Genomic DNA, 12,420 nt, shown 5'->3' with positions numbered 1-12,420 from the left:
AGCTGCCACAGTTGGTGAATTCTTTTTTCTCCTTCCGCATCAACCTGCAGCTATGCTTCTGCCCACAGCTGCCTCCTGAGAGCACTTTTCTCGCTCATCTTACCCGTCTTGCACAGGTGCCTCTTATTGGTTACCTCCAGCCCTGAGTCGTGGCAGGAGGGGGTTTTGGGAAACCCAGTTCTGGCTTCTCCTCTGTGATGCACAGGAGAGGGTGGGAGGTGGTGGCTGCGATGCAGGGTTGACAGCAGTCCGTGCAGGACAACAGCTGGGCAGCGGGTCTGAACTGGAGACACATTTTAGAGTTAGCAGGAGACAGCATTCAGAGTGAGCTTGCCTGGGAGGTAAGCACAGCTAAGAGGAGAACGGACAGAGCCCTGGGGGCTCTGGAATTGACTGGTTAGAGAGAGGAGGAGGCACCTGTGAGCTGAGACGAAAACAGGGGAAGACGGCATCCTGGGAACCAAGAGGAGGGGAGAGGAAGTGACCGACTCTTGTCAGGTGAGGCCAGAGTACTGACCACTGGATCGAGCGGTTTGGAGATTATTGGTGATCTTGGATAGAGAAGTTTCTATGGAGTGGTGGGGACCAAAGCCTGTGGGTTTAAGAGATAAAAAGAATTTGTGATATTGAGTATATTGGGTGTGTGCTTGTTTATGGGATTATTTGCATAATAGCTGCTTTAAAGGCTTTGTGGGTTAATTCTAACATCTGTTTCATCTCAGTGTTGACTTATCTTGATTTTGTTTTCCCATGGGAATCAGAGCGTGCCTGGCTCTTCCTGTGCCGAATATGTGTGGAGCACATCCTCCACGTTTAGGGTATTTTGTTAGGGGCTCTTTGTCATATTTAAATCTGCTAATTTGGTGGTGGTTTGAATTCCAGTCTCCTTTCCTAATCCACCTGCTACTGTGTACTTTTCATTAAATAGCTTTTGCAGTTGCTCCATCCAGGTTTACTTTGCTGTCTCCAGGAGAGACAGGATGGAGTGTGCTTTACTCTTCCTTACCTACTAGACCTGGGACCCTGCACTTGCACACTGCTTCCATTGTGCAGGTAATGATGGTTTCTGGTTTCATCTGGGCCATTAATGTCCAAATGACTGTCCCTTGATCAGTTACCTCTCTCGGTCCCTACAGGAGATGCTCCTTCTAATTACTTCTTGAAATTGGTTCGTAGGTCCTTCTTTTGGTGTCTCTCTCAGGTGGACAAAATGACCCTTAGATATACTGTAATAACCATTAGTTCTTTTGAGTATGATTGAAGGGTTGACTTGTCTTGAATATATTAACTGTGCCTGTTAATTAATTTGAGTAGAATAGTGTTTTGTTAATATTTTTAAGCCTTTTGCACAGTAGAATTTTCTGGGGATGCTATTCACAGTGCAAAATAGAGCAGTGGTTAAGAGCATGGACTTTGGACAGATTTTACTTTGAGTCTCAGATCTGATCCTTGCTCCCTGTGTGATGGTGACCAGGTTGCTTAAACTCTAATTTTGTTATCTCATCTGTTAGGTAGAGATAATCATAACTCTCTTACAAATGTGGTATAACATAGTTCGTACATGGCTAGTCATATAAATAAATAAGTAAAGAATCAACCTGATGTTCAACAAATACAGTTCCTAACAATGTAGATATTTCTGTCGTGGGAATTTGAAGGCTAATCTTTTTTTTCCTTTTTTTAAAGATTTCTATTTATTTAATCTGCGCCAGGCCTTAGTTGCAGCACGCATGCCGGATCTAGTTCCCCCATCAGGGATCGAACCCGGGCCCCCTGCATTGGGAGCGCGGAGTCTTACCCACTGGACCGCCAGGGAAGTTCCTGAAGGCTAATCTTAATCATTCTCCGATTTAGTTTGATCAGTTTCTCCAAGAACTAGAAGGCAGTTTATATTCATCATTTACTCTGCAGGCATAATAGGCAATCTGTTACTAGTGTTGTTGTTAATATTGTTTTTTCTGAATTTAGTAACTTTACCTCTTCTTTCTTGTTAATGTATTCACTTAGTCATTAGTTTAGTACCAGGCATCTCAGAGATGCCTGAGACACTGCATCCCAACCTGTGAGCAGTCTCGTATTAGAATATTTTTGGCTAGAAAATTAGTTTGAAGCATAAAGAAGCTTTTGTTTGTCCAGATGATTTTCATAATCATATTCACATTCTTTATATATTTTCGGTTTTTCAGAAAGTTACTTCTGACCTAATTTTTTTTAGAATACATATTGCAGCTTGCGTAAGTACAAAACTGTTGGTAGACTGAGCTTAGAGGAAGGGCAGCCTCCGTGAAATGGTTGTATATTTTGGACATTGGAGACTGTCACAGTTAACTTAAATTGTTACAATGTTGTGGGTTAAGAAATAGTGGGTTTCGGCCTTATTTAGCACTTAACATCAAACGACCAATTCTTCTCCAGGAGTTCAGCCTACATGCTTAATTCGAGCCAGATATCTTATAATTTGTCAGTGTGTCATGTTGAATGTTACTCAGCTTTAGGAAGAGTTTTTCTGCTGTGCTTGCTTTGGAAAGCCCAGATCATGTTCATTGTTTTAACAATAATATTATCTGGTTAATTTGGGAAACCAGAATAGCATCATGATTTTAAAAGTGCTGTTAAGCTAGTGTTTGAATCCCTGATCTCTCCCTTGCTTGCTGTGTGACCTTGAAAATTTCTTAATTTCTTTCAGACTTAGCTTTCTTATGTGTAAAATGGGAACACTAATAGTAACCAGCTAGAGGCGTGAGGAGCTCCGACTTATAAAGCACTTAGGAGAAAGGCTGTCATTGTATGATGGTTAGGGTTGTTATTGAGACTTACTGAGAGATGGATGTTAGAAAGCTGGCCACGTTGGATTGTGCATTGAAATGAGAACACTGTAAGCAAGGTGATGGAAGGAAATATTTTACCTGTTAATGAAACACAGATTTAGAGTGTGCGACTGGTGGAACATTTTAGTTTGCATGTTAGAAAGGGAAAGGGGTTCAGAGCAGCCCAGTTATCTATTTATACCCATCATAAAACACACCATTCATGCCCAAAATGTAGAGAGTATCCATCTTACAAATACCTTCAGGGACCTGGCAGTGTATTTTATTGTATAGTGAGACAAGCTTAGTTTCTGTTTATCTGTCTGGAGCAAAATATTTTATGTATGTATTTTAATTATACAGTTTGGGGGCTTCCCTGGTGGCGCAGTGGTTGAGGGTCTGCCTGCCAATGCGAGGGACACGGGTTCGAGCCCTGGTCTGGGAGGATCCCACATGCCACGGAGTGACTGGGCCCGTGAGCCACAATTACTGAGCCTGCGCGTCTGGAGCCTGTGCTCCGCAACAAGAGAGGCCGCGGTAGTGAGAGGCCCGCGCACCGCGATGAAGAGTGGCCCCCGCTTGCCACAACTAGAGAAAGCCCTAGCACAGAAACGAAGACCCAACACAGCCATAAATAAATAAATTAATTAATTAAAAAAAAAATTATACAGTTTGGGAAATATCTAGTTTTCTCCTCTATTTGAACTAGTTCAAATTTCCATGCTTATATTTTATCAGTTTTGTAGTTAAAATGCATAGCTCATATTCTTAATAAAGATAGATTGGCTCACGTGATATAAACAGGAGTGCTGGAACTCAGCATGCGCTGCCTCGCCCACTGCTGACATGGCAAGTGAGCAGGCCTCCTGTCGCTTAAAATGAAATGTTGTTTCTTCTTGAATTCTCCTTAAAATACAATATGAAGCAAAGAGCAGTTATAAGGCACTCAGAAGCTGGTGTATCCATTCCTTTATTCAGGCATTGTCGCTCATGCATCAAGTGTATGTTTATTGATTAAGTGCTCTAGGTGTTTGATACAGTGTATACCATCGGGTATATAGTGGTGAACAAAAACCAGACCTGGGGAGTGTTTTGCCTTTCACAGCAAGAAGAAAGCCAGTTTTAAGAGACTTGCATTTCAATGAATGAAGTTTTCAGGTTTGTACTCCTGTAATAGAAAAGAGGTCAAAAACAAACAAGAAAAGAAAAGAAAAGGCAGAGGGCCTCTAAAGAGCACATGTTACTTACCTCCTGCCACTGACTGGAGTTTTTTTGAGCTTAACTTTGGTTTTATTTAGTAGTGTTTGGGTCCTGAGGCTGCAGAGCTGAAAGAGGCTGCCATTGTCCCTAGAATCTTGCTGTTTGGGTGGAGGGAGAGGCTGACAGATCGGGTCGGATTTAACATCCACTCTAGTAAGCATATTAAACCGGAAGCTACACCACAAGGGTCCTTGGGGGCAGGGCTGTGTCTCTCCTGTTGACTGATGTGTATTCCAGTGCCTGGTACCATGCATAGCATGTGTCAGTCACTCCAGAGATCCCTCTGTCAGTGGTGGGTTGCTGGGGGAGTGCAGGAGAAAGGGGCGTGGCTCCCTCCAGGTGTGCATCCTGGTTCAGCCAGGGCAGGAATATCCAGGTGGAGGGAGCTGCAAATGGCATAGAGGTGTGAGGGAGGGCACATGTGTTCTGTAAACTGGAAGTAGTTTACCTTTGCTGGAGTGTAGGATTCCTAGGAGACCAATGTTGAGAGATGTTAGGACTCTGGAGAGTTAGTCTGGGCTTGATCAATAAGGGCCTCATGTCATAACGTACAGGAAGCCAGATTCCCTAACGCCCAGGCTGACACTTTTCATATTACACAATGCATGCCGTGTCAAAAAGCATCATCACGTCTCGGGGTACCAATCCATTAGTGATAACTTGCCTATTGAAATTCTGTAAGCCATTGGTGAACTTTTCATCTTTTGGGGAGGATGAAGATATAGAGTAAATATTTGTTTTCTCAGGAATAAAAATAGTTTAAACTCTTGAAGGACAAGCAAAGTCTGTATGTCTTTGACTTCTAGTTCCCTAGAAGAACGCCAGGTAGGTAGAGTAGGTACTCAGTACGTGAATAAACGCAAAAAAAGCTTTGCTCTCGTGTGCACTGCTGTAGCAAGCATTGCACTGGGCTCTGGGAAGTGATCGCTGAGAAACGGCCCTCTACAAGGTCTCCAGGCGAGCGAGGGGCAGAGAGAAGCAAGTCACTGGCGATGGGACGGACGGTAGGCGAGCACCGTGGAGAGATGCGCAGGGTGGGGCGATGGGTGCTCACCTTCCCTTGGCCAGGGACTCCCGTGTTCTTAGTTCTTTCTGTGCCGCTGCTTATTTTCCCCGCGCTTTCCCATAGCCTTTTAGTAAATCTTCCACAAGGTCAGTCACATACACTCTTCACATTCTCTTTCTGGGATACGATTTCCTGGAGATCTCTGTTTTCTTCTTTTCTGAACTGGTTGCTCCTTACGCCTTTTCCTGTGGTGTTGCCCCTGGACGTTCCTTTGCTCTCATCCTTTGGCCTTTCTCCAGAGTTGAGTTTCGTGTTTGTGGTATCGCTTGTGTATGTCTTTCTTGACTGACTTCTTCGTTTGGGTGGAGCACACCATACAGAGGTGAATCACTTCAGAAAGGTGGTCCAGTGTCTTTGGGCAGGTGCGGCAGCCTTCCTCGTTCCTTTCTCATGAGCCACGTTGCTCCGACTGTCCTCTCCTGGCGCACAGCTCCCGTTCTGGAATCTCCTTTCACCGTCATCCTGGAGATGCCCTCATCTCTTCATCGAAGCTCCTGTTTGTCCGTGACTTCCTCCTACTTTGTTATGCTCACATGTTGGTGGAGGACTTTCTCCAGTGGCTTCCTGAGGTGGGATGCTTAAGAGGCAGAAAGTCTGAGAGTGAGCGTGATGGAGAAGGCGGTCGGGGGTGTGGCCGGTGTGGGGTTCTGTGTCGGCAGCGCTCTGCTCCATTGCCTCCTGTGCGCCATGTTACTGGTGTTCAGTTCAGAAGCTTATTCTAATTTTTTATTCTTTGTATGTAACTTTTTTCCTTTCCATCTTTAGAAGCTGGTAGGAATTAAAAAATTTGTCCAAGTCTTTCTAAATGTCATGATGTGTGGGTCTCTTTTCGTCTACTGTTCTGCTTATTTAGTGGGGACCTTCATTCTGGTAACTTTTATCCCTCAGTTATGGGAAGATTTTTTCAAGTTATTGTGCTGAAGATTTTCTCCCTTCTGTTTCCTTGTTCTGTCCTTCTGAAAGTCTTGTTATCCACAACTTGGGTGTTGTAGACAAGTTCTGTAATTTTCTTATACTTTCACTCCAGTATACTTTTCTTCCCTCCCTCCCTCCCTCCCTCCCTTCCTCCCTTCTCCTTGCCTTCTTCCCTCCCTCCCTCCCTCCCTTCCTTTCTTCCTTCCTTTTTATTTTGCTTTCAGGGAGATGTCTTCAATTTGACTTAACCTTCTTCTTTAGTTTTTTATTTCTGTGCTTAGCTTCTTTAATATCCAAGGGTTCTTTTTTTGTTCTTTTAAAAGAACATCCTGTTTTTGTTTATTGATTGCAGTGTCTTCTTATCTCTAGGTTATTGATTGTATAGTTTCTGTTTCTTTCAAGTTATTTCCCTCCTTGCTTCCTTCGCTCCCACCCTCCCACCGCCGTCCTTCCGTCTGCTGTGGACTGGGCCTTTTGACTTTTACATCGGGATATTCTGGGTGGGCCATTTGTTGGGGAATCCCCAGTGTATCTTTAGGTCTTTCTCCTTGGCCTGATCAGATTCCCCAGACTCTTATCTGTAGAATTCTGACTACAGAGTTCTGGGGGCCGAGTGGGTGGGTGGTGGGAAGCTGGAGCATCCCCCGTTGAGCTGTGTACGCCGATGAAGTCCGCCTGTGTTAGTGCAGCTGGACAGGGGGACTTCAGTGCAGAGACGCTCTGCTCTTTCCAGGGAGTGACCGTCCGGTCTGTGTCAGAGATGGTGTTGGGGTTCTGGCTGTGGCGTAAGCAGCTTCACCTGCTCCTCTGTGCTCAGGCCTCCACCTTCCTCGCCCCCAGTTGTCTGCACTGGTGCTGCCGGTTCTGAGCCTTCTGGGATACCGATGTGTAGATGGAATTGGGTCTCAGTTTTTCCCACTGCGGGCTTAGGATCTGGCTGTCTTGGCCTGCTGAGTCATTTACTGTGCTTACAATCTTTCATAGTTTCCGTTTCCTCCAAGTTTTTTTTCTTCTTTTTTCTTCTTTGTTTTGTTTTGGTCTTTATATTCCGTGTGAGAAACTTTTCTCACAGCTTCCAGAATTCTCTTTCTTTTTCTCCTTTCAGTTCTGCCTGAGCTATGTTTTGTTTTTAAAATTTTTTTATATCTCTTTAGTATGATTTTGGTGGGAGAGGATGAAATAGATGTATATATTGTTGGTGATCTTACCCTGAACTTATTCGCTAACTTTGTGCCTCATTAATATATGCTTGTTGATATGCTTTAATAGTTTTCAGTTTTCACATGTATTTTCTTAACTGGAATGTAGGTTTGAAGACAGGGACTTGATAACATGTTTTTATCCCTCATTCCAGGTCTGGCACGGCATGCATGGTAGGTAATGAAGCTGACTGAGGGGGATGAACACAATAGAGCTTTGAAAAAGTGGTGGCAAAGGTGGTTTTATAAACGCACGTTGTCTTTTCTTGTCAGGTTCTTTCTGACTGCTATGGAAAGAGGAAAGAGAAACTAGGAATATTTGTAAATCATCGTTTGACTTCGTCACAGAGTTATGGTGGCCTTCTGAACTGTGAGTCTGATTCCCTTGCTACACTTGTGTCTTGGTTTTTTGTTTTGCTTTGATTTTTCTTTCCTCTGTCTTAGGGTTTCTTTGTCACACAGTAGAAACAAACAAAAGGTAGTGAATTTTGCAGAGTAAGTGAGAGAAAAAACAGGAGTTATTTAGTACCTTTTCTGTGTAGATACTATGTATATATTTTTGCTGAGATAATGTAATAATGATGATTAACAACAACAATAACATCGCATGCTTTAGAATAGTGCCTGGTGCCTTATAAACACCAAGTTATAGCTGCTGATGGGGCCTCACAATAACCCCGTGAGTGAGGTCGCTCCTCTCCCCTCTTTCACGTTTGCATAACTTAAGTACAGAGAGGTTAAAGGTTACTAAGCTAGTAAATGCAAAGCTGGGATTCAGACTCAGTCTGGTTCAGAGCTTGTGCCCTTTACTCTGGTACCTGATTTCTCATGGGCTCTGGATTCAGATGGCAACTTAGCTACTTACGAACTCTTTACTAGCTACCTAAACCTAGCTTTCCCATCCAACAAACGGTGTTTTGATAGCACCTCCCAGGGTGGTGAGAGGTGTGTAAGGTGCTCAGCACTCACAGATGTTAGCAGTTATCATTCCGTGGGAGTTTTCCCATTTTAATGAGAGGAAGACTGGGCTGTTTGTAATTTGTAACTTCGGAATTTGTTTCATGCTCCACCGCTGGGAAGTTGTAAACTTGAGATTCTATCCCAGTTTGTCATTTCCAAAGACTGCTCTTTCTGGTTAGTTTAGTGGTAAATCAAGGACAGACAGTTGGTAGACGATTCATACATCTCTCCTGGGGTATTGGCATTGGTAAGCACTTTGTTGTACCAATATGTTGTGTCGGTAAAAGCCTCATGAACGCTTTTCCGGGCGGCGGGTGGCGTACAGGGTCCGCGCGGCCTCGGGACCGGAGCCCGGGTCCCCGCCCGCCCCAGCGCCCGCCCCAGCGCCCGCCGCCGGCCGAGCCCCGCCCTCCGCGTCTCCATAGTGGGTCGCGATGGTCGGGTGTGCGCCCGGGCCCGCGGGACAGGCGGGCGCTGAGGTCCTTTGTATTGACGCGGGTGGGTGCGGCGAGGTTCCGGCGCCTCCGTGGAGCATCGTGGGTCTGGGGCTGTGGGCGCCGCGGATTGCTATCCTCTCTGTACTTTCCCGGCTCTGAAGCTTCGAGAACACGGCTAGGCAGCAGTAGTTTAATGGGGAGTTTGCCTGCTGGGAACTAGGGGCCTGCTGGGGTCTCAGTTCTATGGCTGGCCGCGGAACACGAGGTTGCCAGGTGTGTGACGGCAGCAGGTAGGAGTGACCCGCTGGTGCAGTGATGAGCAAGAAAGGAAGGACAGCGGCTGTTGGCCTGTGAAGCTAGGCAAGAATGACCAGCCGACACAGTCCAGACCAAGGTCCGTGGGCCCAGCTCGGTCCTCTGCGTCTGGCCAGTGGAATAGACCTGCAGGTGTGGCTCTTGTCACTCTAGGACTGGCTTCAGGACAGTGTGAATCAGCAGTGCTGAGGCAGCAGGCGTGATCCAGAAGTGTGAGCAGAGACCGTCTGGAATCCCCAGACTCCAGGGAAACTAAAGGCGACAGCCAGCCTAATGAAGAGGACAGGAGTTGGGGGCCGGTGGCGGTGGGGCAGGAAGGCGCCCAACGGCAGCGTGGCCCATCTGCGGTGGCAGCAGCCCAGCAGGCGCCCCTCGTCTCAGGGCCCTAATCCTGGCTCCAGCCGGCTGGTCAGGGGAGCTGCAAGGTCTTCTGGGCGAGCAGAGCCCACAGTCCTGAGCTGTTCTTCTCTGTGTTTGGGTCATCTCCCCCCATCCAAGGGGAGAAATCTAGATGAGGTTTAAGAATCAGTGCTTTAAGACTGTGGATCTCGGGGTTGAAACCTCGGAAGACATGTTTTCAGCACAGGGTGTTAAAGTGAACGGAAGGATTCAACCCCTTTTCAAGGAGGGTGTCTCCATGTGGGCAGAACTAGAGAATAAATGGGTCTTGAATAAAAAAAAAAAAAAAAAAAAAAAAAAAGCCTCATGAACTTGGACCTCATGGATTCAGCATTCATGACAATTTATAACTGTGTTGAATTTCACTTTGGCCAGTGTCCTTGTCTTGGATGTTGAAGTGGCGGGGCCCTGGTTGTTTTTCCATTTCCTTCTGAAGGTCAGCTCACTTTCCTCCTTTGTTCTCTTTCTTCCCAAGCCACTTGTGTTTCTACAGAGGCTAGGTATTAGGGAAGGGAAATTATGTCATGCAGTTTCAATTTCCTAGCAAGGCCCGGAAGTCTTACTCCTGTTTTTCCAATTCCCCCTGCTCTTTATTGGCTGCAAGTGGAGCCTCTTCTGCATGGCTGTGCCGGGTGTGATTATGTTGCAGGTCGTGAGGTGACAACCTTGTTTCATTCCCTCCTCCCAGTCCAGATTATATGTTTCTTCCTGTAACTGTAACATTTATTTGGGTGAAAGTCTGTTTCCTAGAGTCTTCGAAATAAAAAAGATTTTATTTCAGCTCTGCATCTTTTCTGCTTGACCCGTAGGTAGTTTTTGCTAAATGCTGAATGAAGGAATATTTAATGCTTGACACAAAGTAAGTTCTCTTAGTAGATCCAAACAAGAGGCAGAATATCAAGTGTAGCTTTTCAGCAGCATTGGTGCTTAAAAATATCTCATCTTGGTACAGCACAAGACGGTTACATGAGGGGACAATATTTAGTAGAAGTTACTCAAAAATCTTCTTGATATAATACGCAGTGGAAGAAAAGCCTGACGGGAGGGTGGTGAGATGACAGGCCAGCTCCTGATGAACCAAGAGCCTCTTCCCCAGCTCAGTGGAGCTTTTAGCACCAGGACATAATCTACTGATTCTGCGTTGGCTCTTTTTTTTTCCCCCCAGTATTTGAAAATATATAAGCCTAGGAAAATAACCTTCTAACCAGTGTTCCTGTAATTGTTTCCCCCAGCTCCAGACAAACGGTCAGACCACATGAGTAATTCTGGCCTCCCCCAGAGTGAGTCCAGAGCTGTGATGCTGAGGTCCAGGCCCCTGGCTCTACCTGAGTGCCCCATCTTAAGCCCCTGGCCCGCCTGAGCCCCTGCAGAATGGCTCTGCTCCCGAAGCTGCTTTGCCAGAGCTGGCTCTTGGTTCTTGCTGTGTTTTGGGGTGTTGGGCTAGAAGGCAGGGACTTGGGATGGAGGAGTTTACAACCGCAACCCTAAGAAAGCAAAGCAAAGTTTTGGAAGAGCGGAGTTGCTGAAATATGTATGGAGATCATTTTCAGGGTTAATGGTTTGTGGGAAGGTGGTAGACAGAAGGAAGGCTGCCTTGAGACCCTCTGAAGACCCGCATTTTGTGAATAAAGACATCTTTTAAGCATCTCGTCCCCCCCCCTCCTGGAGGCCCCTGGAATCCCCCGCTTTAGCTGTTTCTTTTAGCGTTTGCATCCATGTTTCCTAACTATATTTCTGTACTAGTCAGGAGTCACTGACGCATCAATTTTAGAAAAAGTTACATTTTCAACTTCGCTATATAGTTAAATCACAATTTTTGTTTAGACCCATATTTTAGTTTTTAATGTTTCTTGACTTTGTAAACATTGCTCACTGTTGAGCCAGTTAAGGTAGTGTGATTACGTTTCCTTTTTTGTTCAACTTTTTGTTTTCCTGCTTTCTTGGACTTCTAATGGCCACATTTTTTCCTGTTTGCTTAATATTCTTAAGTCTGGCTAAGAGTTCTCACCTTCTCTACTAGCTCTATAAGTAAGGCTGATCAAGTATTTTAATTCTGTCTCACCCCCGGGCACACCTGCCCTTTCCCTGCCTCGTCTGGACAGATGTTCCTCCTGTCTGCTGGGAACGGTGCCCGGGTTGAAGAACATAGGGCAGATGGTGCAGGAGCAGGGAGACAAGGTAGAAACGCTGACGGAGAAAAGTATGGTGGGAAGTTCAGAGGGAGGGGAAGACTGTCTTCCTGGGGGAGCCTGCAGGGAAAGATAAGAAGGGCTGGCTGTAGCTGGGGAAGGGCATTGCAGGTAGAGAAAGCGCAAGAATAAGCACAGAGATGGACCTAGATTGTACAGAGACTGTACATATTAACTGAGTTACAGACTCTACCCTTAAGAGACTTAAACAGGTTTACATGGGAAATGTGATTCAGATTGTTAAACGTCCGATGTAAATTTTTAACGTTGTCCTAAAACCTGAGCATAGGAGATATCAGGACACTTGAATCCAAGTGATAATCTTAAACTGTTGATTTCATGTATTGATTCATGGAAAAAAATCCTTATAGAGCACCTGTCACAAAAACTTAATAAAATTGGCATCTGGCTGTCCAAACCAATCATTGGCACCGGACTGTGCTGAAGCTCCGCTCCGGTTGTCAGGCAAGAACAGGGCACTTAAGAAGCTATTCCAGAAACTGTTCCACATTTGGCTGCACTGGGAATGTGGCAAGCAGAGGGGGTGGAAAATGTCACTGAGGTGTGTAAGCACCAGTCTCATTTGTATGGCATAGCTATAGCATCCTGGAGGAAAGTAAGCCGTTCATGACGAGGTCATGTGACACCAAGGGTGATTAGATTAGATCCTTTTGCAAAGAAGTGTCACTGCATTTGAAATGCTGAGGCAAAATCGTAAGAAATAAGGTCCACAGAGGCTTTCATGCTTGCCAGCTCCAGGGCACCTCTTCTGTAAACACCTGGTAGTTTTCACGTGTGGTCGGGACCCTGCACCTGCATTTAGTTCAGTGCGTCCGGCGTGTGCACGTTACCTGCTGTGTGAGCCTCCAGTTT

General features: G+C 45.7%; 1 protein-coding gene and 1 long non-coding RNA gene across 9 annotated transcripts in view; one reads left to right on the top strand and one right to left on the bottom strand.

Annotated features, from left to right (window-relative positions):
* The window catches only part of PTK2 (protein tyrosine kinase 2), a 254,441-nt gene that overhangs the window by 22,874 nt on the left and 219,147 nt on the right, over positions 1 to 12,420 (top strand). For 7 of the 8 annotated variants that reach the window (XM_082433790.1, XM_082433804.1, XM_082433785.1 and 4 more), the window contains exon 2: positions 7,521 to 7,617. The exons of the other annotated variant lie outside the window; for it this stretch is intronic. The gene's annotated coding sequence lies outside the window, so the exon portion shown is untranslated. The remainder of the gene's footprint in view (positions 1 to 7,520; positions 7,618 to 12,420) is intronic. 8 annotated transcript variants of the gene reach the window in all.
* LOC309646997 overlaps positions 9,556 to 12,420 on the bottom strand; it is a 404,605-nt gene continuing 401,740 nt past the window's right edge. Inside the window, exon 2 of the long non-coding RNA XR_014255725.1 lies at positions 9,556 to 9,669. This is a non-coding gene — a long non-coding RNA (uncharacterized lncRNA). The remainder of the gene's footprint in view (positions 9,670 to 12,420) is intronic.

This window comes from Balaenoptera physalus (assembly GCF_965194825.1).
Source record: "Balaenoptera physalus genome assembly, chromosome: 17".
Classification (NCBI taxonomy): domain Eukaryota; kingdom Metazoa; phylum Chordata; class Mammalia; order Artiodactyla; family Balaenopteridae; genus Balaenoptera; species Balaenoptera physalus.
Note: the sequence above shows the minus strand (reverse complement) of the source record. Positions and strands in the feature narration are given on the sequence as shown.